Consider the following 6,849-nt stretch of genomic DNA (forward strand, 5'->3'; position numbering starts at 1 on the left):
CTGGAAGTGTTCAACATCAGGCTGGACAGAGCTCTGAGCCACCTGGTCTACTGGGAGGTGTCCCAGTCCATGGCAGTGGTGTTGGAACTGTATGATCTTTAAGGTCCCTTCCAACCCAAACCATTCTGTGAACCTCAACCATCACAAGATATTTATCTACTATACTTGCTTTGATTGGTCTTATCTTCAGTTTCTCTAAATGCATAAAAAATTTCTATCTTTAATTTACTAACCTACACAGTCTGTGTAGTAGACACAGAACACAATCACAGCTAAACTCCTTCCAATGTTTGCATAAATGCAGATTTTAGAAAACCATTTCCTTCATACCTCTAACTCAAGAGCTCTCTGCTCTTAAAAAAAACCCAACCCAAACAACAAAACAGTAACTTCCATCTAACAAAATCCCAACAAACATTGGTACACAGATATCAAATCAAAGAACTGAAACAGAGGTCTCCCGGTCTGTCAGTTCGTACTGCTAAGGAAGTATAGGAGCAGTGCAAAATAGCACAACATAAAGGTAGCACTGATTACACTAAGTTGGAAACCACTATTTTCACATGGATAACAATGCACAGCAGTCAGAGTACCTTCCCCTTCACTCATCTTCATAATGTGCAAAACCATTGAAGCACTTTAAGAGCACTTCTCCTGCATCCCCCACTCAAGTTAACAGAAAACACATCTGAGGTTCATGACATTTATCTGCAGGAGGAATACAAATATTTCGATGGACCTAACTGCATCAAACAAAGCTACTGATTTAGGTATGGCTCTGACCACCAGGGACAGAAAGCAGGTGGCAGAGGAGAGATGCAACTGTTATCCAGCATTTACTTGTCAGTGAATAATTTTATCTACACGAGACATCACCCTTGGGAAATGCTGGAGAGAATCAGCACCATTACCTGTGCAACAGGCTGGACACCAGCAAAGAACAACCCAACACTTACATTCAGGAAGTGTATCCATGCGTACAAGTGGAGTATTGTGGAATTTCAGATTTACAAAACTGCTTTATGGTTTCTGTATAAGTAATAAGCAATGTGATACAGCATGAATCAGGATGTCAGGAGAAAAGGGCTATCAGGGGAAAAGGGTTTTTATTTTGCTATGTAGGTCAATACAAGAAAAAGACAATAGTAAAAGGGTAACAAAAACGGTAATAAGAAAGTAAAAGAAACAAAATGCCAAAAGAAATTCAAGAATGAGAAAGAACATATGAAGAAAAAACCCAGACAATTCTGCTTTTAAGGTCAGCAAATTTTGTTTATTCACATTTGCTCCTAGATTTACTACATTTTTTTAACACATTCCTAAGTCCTTGGGCTTGGGAAGGTGCAAGAAGTTTCTCCTGGACACAAGTGTGGCACATTACAAGAGTCCTGGGGAAAAATAGCCATTACTATCTGAAAATCAGCATGAAGTTTTTAGTGAAAAATTAGAAATTGAAGCAAGCATTTTTATCTGCAATTATAACAACTAAAAAGGTGCTAAATGTATATGACCTCATAAGGCCCACCAGAAGCTAAGTCCTTTTTACATTTTACATAAATTTTTGTTTTACATAAATTCAAAACTAATGATCTGAAGTATTCTGATACAAAACAGGTACTCGCAGAAATATGAAATGCTTATTTAAGTTAAATAAATGGTTCAAACTGAACACAGTTTAATTTCTAACTGCTTTAACAACATCAACTGGAAGTTTTGGAGTTTGGATTATTATAGACTTGAAAAAACAGCTTAACTCACACATACTGTTCTTAAAGATGTGGGATCAACAAAAATGCAGGAACTGTTCCAATGAAAAACAACGAGGACCTACTGCATGGCCTATGTGAATGCCATCTCCAGTGGGCCAACAGTGTTTGCCAGAGGAGCCACACAACTGCCCTCCAGCCTGCTGCTGGCAGAAATACCCAACTGCGGCGTCATCCTCAGAACATCACTGAGGGGCACCTGGACACTGGAAGGACCTGACACCGCAGTTGCAGGGATGGAGTGAGGAGTGTTTCCACCTGAACTGGGCCCTGATGTTGCTGCAACTACTGTTCCAGCTGGGACAACCTTCAGTCCAACCCTAGTGGCTTCCTGACCAATGTTCACACGCATCATTCCTCTGATCTCCTGCCAGGCCACTTCATTCATGCCTAGGAGGACACATCAAATGTTTGTTCCACATAGAAAGCTAAAAAGACAGAGTCTTAATAACATAAAAGGCTTTCCCTCATATTTTTAAATATGCAGCTCTTATAATTAGGATTATAAAAATAAAGAAGTTCAAGCAATATAAGAACTAATTGTCAAAGGTATTCATTGATTTCAACTGTACATTTTAAATACCACTGCCAAACTAGGACTCTAAAAGAAACAAAGTATCACAGGCAATATATTAATGTGGTAGAGCTCCATACATTATAAATGCTTGTGCACATATTTCTTTGGAAAAAAAAAAAGGCAGAAATTTCTTTTACATTATTACTCAGCATGATGTGTAAACCACTAATTCTGTCATACTGCTAGGTCTGATTTTATAAATGGTAGACTGGGTAACAAAGCAGCACAGAACACTAACTTCTCTGTCTGAACTACATCTCATTCTTACACACCAGCCTCAGTTTTTCTTTCAAATGCTTAAGCTATGTAAGATTCTAACACAGTAATAGACATTAAACTTCTCCAACCCACATGGTAGTACCATTGGGGATCTTCACAAAATAAATATTTCAGGCTCAGATCAAAATTAAGTTTGCCAACTCACTTGTGCATCATTTAAGTCTTGGCTTAAAACAAGTATAAATGAGAACTGAAAAAAATCTCTGGTAACAACAAAATCCTCTGCAGGAAAAAAACACTTGTCCCTGCCCAAACACATACACACGTTCTCAATCTACAATAACTGATGTATTATCAGTCCTTTTCTATGTAAACAGAATATAAACCCCAAAATATCACCTACATTCTAAATTAAGTAGGTTGGGGTTTTTTTGAGAGGGGGACAGGCAATTTCAAGTCCAAGAAATGTCTTGTTTTTCATGCTAAACAAAAGAGTTAAATCCAAATAAATTCTGGCATAGATGGAAAGGTATTTAATCGGACTAGAACACTTAGGTCTGAACACACAGACAAAAGAAACTACAGTCCTTTAATCCCTCTGCAATTCTACCTTTTTCACTGAGCCTTACAGACTAACAAATGTCCAATCTTCAAGGAAATATAAAACACAAAGACAGCTATAAGGTAGGACTATTTTTTTAATAATCTTGAACAATCTTGAGTTTGTGACTAACACATAAGATCTAAAGCTATTCTGGCTTATCAGTGCTGTTACAGTAGGTATTTGCTTATTGTCAAAATACCCTTTTAACAACAGTTCTGCAACTTCTTCAGACTACGTGACTATCTCATCATTGTACCATGCCCAGAACCAAAGTTTAAACAATATGTATCATAAAGGAGATAAACAGAAAGATACTTGAAAAATATGAGTCAAACCAGACTCCTTGTTTTTAGCTCAACTACACTAAATCATCTAAAGCATGCCTGGCTTTGTATTCAATCAATAGACACATGTGAAGAGTTACAGAACTCGATGCAGCTTTTAGAAACTCACTTCCTCTTTGAGCAGATTTGTAAACAAATTCTATACTAAACTTCAGATGAGCCACACAAAATGTGTATGTCACCCAAAATTCTACCATGAAATAACAGGTGAAATCTAGGAGTAAAGTTATGAACATAGGTCTGATACAAACCTCGTTTCCGTTAGGATTTACATGTTGAGAGCTTTATATGAAGAGACAACCAGACCTATGACCTGTAACTGAGAGTTTTGCCTATACCTTAATAAGGTATCTTGGAATTGTATGAAAAATTAAAACTGAAAATAATCAAAAGTGCAAAAGGTACACCAAATTACTTAGTCCAACATAGATAAATATTTGTTGTAAGAAAATGAGGCTGTCAGAAAGGCTGCAGATGTGCTGTTTAGCACAGCCAGGAGAGGACAGAGGATCGTACAGCTGCTCCAGTTAGTGCAAATAGAAGCATATACAGAGCAGCCAGCAAAAAGACACATGTGGATTATTACAGAGATGTTTCAGCTACATTTCAGAGTTCTGCATTTCTTTCTCAACTCCTTAAGATGGTCGTCACAACCTCCTCACACGTTTTTTTCTACACATCTACAACTGCTCCTGAATAGCCATGTTTAGGGGGAAAAAAAAAAATCTGTTAAGCAATAATGAAATATAATCTTAAGAGATATTGCTAGCAATGACATCTGGTCTTTATTTGTAAGCTAAACATTTCACATACCAGCCTGAAAAACTCTTGCCTACTACTCTAAAAGCCACAGCAGGTATTCTGAGCAAGATCCAAACTAAATCTTGCTATGAAGTTCCAGCACACAAACCATTACTATAGAGTAAATTTCATACAACTCGTTTGAAGGTGAAACGGTTTACATGTTTTGATGTAATTTAAAACATTTTCCCATTATACGACTGCTAAGTGCCTCCAACTGCACTATTAGAAGCACCACCTAGAAGCACCACCTAACCGGTATTATTTGTTACAGGGGAAAACAAGCTTTTAAACCAAAGACTTCTTGCCCCATTTCCGAGACAAAAGCCTGGGCACTGGCTTTGTGACAGCACTGGAATGGTTGCATTGTGTGGAATAATCAAAACAGCTATGTTATGGGTGGGGAAATTAACATTAAACCAGGCGAGCATTTTCAGCTACATTTTTTGAGAGAAAGAAGATTGGTTAACTCTCTCACATACCTACACATACCACACACACAATGACAAGTATTTATAAATCGTGTCTGCTCTGCAGCCTTATGCTGTTTCCTCAGTACAGTTTCTATCAGAAACTTTTCTTAAAGAAAATACTACATATTAATGTTTGTTTCACAGGGGATTCCCAACACAGACAGAATTTAACATCCCAGAGAACTTAGGTTTCTTTTTAGTGCAATGGACAGTTAATTTTTACATAACTCCACATTCAAAAGCAAGCAGGAAGACATACAAGCAGGAATTCAAACCATCTACTGGATTACATGTCTCTGTGTATAAAAACTTGGTCTAATAATTTTAGGGGTTTAGAAACCACTGTACAAAGAAAAAATACATGAAGCTATCAAGGAGAATGTTTCTACATATGCTGATTATTCAGTGCACATTCACATATAACTAATAAAGGGGAGGGGGAAATACCTAGAAGTGAACTAGAAAGGGCTGTTGAAAAATCAGATCTAGCACACAGTATTCAACAAGCTGATTACCTGTTAACATACTTGCCCCAAACATGTGCAAAAATCAGCCCCACTGAGCTCAGTGCAGAGAAACACCAGAGAACAAATCTGGAGGAAAACAGCCACATAAAGCCTTCCATGTGCTCTGCAAGCCAGTGTAAGACTTAATATATACTGTCATAACAAGAGGAATCTTCTCACAAAAGGAGAGGCGAGCCCAGCTCCTTCAGCCAACTGCTTGTGCTATTAGCTCAATCACGACAGCAGACAGGATTACAACTGCCTCAGCTCTGTGCCAATAGCCCTAACACAGAAGAAAAAGCACTAGGGTGATACTACAGGGGGGTAAAAAGAACCATTCTTATTAATGTGGACAAAACACCACTCAAATAACAGACTTTCCTGCGTGCAACATCCACATAATAAAGTGCAGAATGTGCATTATCAGGCAGTTTCTCACATGCATTTGCCTACTAACCATTCTACTGGGACAAATTCCAGATTTTTGACTCCCTGAACACTTCAGAAAACTGTCAGGTGATTTGGAGTCATTTCCACACATATAACCCAAACTACACCACCACTAAATTAGCATTTCCCTTTTTATTCGAGTTTCCTTCTCCCACCTACCTAGTGTATTTATATTCGTGTTGACACGAACAGAGTTGTAGGGCAGAGAATGGTTCAGCTCAGCTCAACAGAGCTGTGACTGGCTATTAACAGCTGGTTCTAAACCTAGATATGGCTAAACGTAACAAAACACTAAAATATAACAAAATGCTGTGTTTTATATGCAAAAATGGTAACGTGGCATAGTAGTTATATTTCAAATGCATTCATATCCCACGTACCTGAAGCGCTAAACCATCAACTCTCTGCAACTAAGAAGGGCCTGGTCTCTCAGCTGAGATGCAACAAAGAGAAAGTAAAATAAACCTCAAAGCATTTTGTTAACATGTAGCATGTAAATGACTGTTAGGCGACATAAGAAGTTATACCGATTCTCACTGCTCGTACACATCTAATCGTTCTGAAAGAAGAAAAAACCAAAAATAAACATCCCAAAATCAGCTGATAAAAACCTCTTTATCGCATCACACCCCAAACACGCTGCACGTTTTGGTGCTGAGCCATTTTGCTAAGAACCGAGAGCCATAAGAACACCAACCGTCCCGAGTATATTCATTTTCTCTCAAGGAAATAGGGTCTGACCTTACGAAATACACGAAAGGAAACAACGCCAAAACAAAACCCTCTCCGCACAATGCCTGCCCAGGAGATTAACCCCACACTGCTCGCACGATCCACTCCGGGCAGCGGCGTTTTCCTCAACTTTTTGTTATTGCAGCCTGCGCGGGCACGCCTGAAGCACAACGAAACCTCGGCACCTCATTGTGTGCTACCGACCACCGAAGGCACCGCCTGGCCCTCTCGCTCCGCTCTCACAACGCGGTCGTTATCCTTAAGAGCGCTAAAAAACAACACAAGTCTCCACGCTGAGCTACGAAGGGTGCAAATCCCGAACAAAGCCCGCGCGAGCCCGGCGCTCCCCGCGACACTGCGCGCGGGGCCGAACGCCC

The 6,849-nt window shown here is 39.2% G+C and overlaps 1 protein-coding gene across 1 annotated transcript in view; it reads right to left on the minus strand.

The window, feature by feature from the left end:
• LOC103799688 (pumilio homolog 2) overlaps window positions 1–2,172 on the minus strand; it is a 61,290-nt gene extending 59,118 nt beyond the window's left edge. Inside the window, exon 1 of the mRNA XM_009072030.1 lies at window positions 1,832–2,172. The gene's annotated coding sequence lies outside the window, so the exon portion shown is untranslated. The remainder of the gene's footprint in view (window positions 1–1,831) is intronic.
• Window positions 2,173–6,849: the final 4,677 nt, after the last annotated feature.

This window comes from Acanthisitta chloris, unplaced genomic scaffold (genome assembly GCF_000695815.1).
Source record: "Acanthisitta chloris isolate BGI_N310 unplaced genomic scaffold, ASM69581v1 scaffold1053, whole genome shotgun sequence".
Taxonomy (NCBI): domain Eukaryota; kingdom Metazoa; phylum Chordata; class Aves; order Passeriformes; family Acanthisittidae; genus Acanthisitta; species Acanthisitta chloris.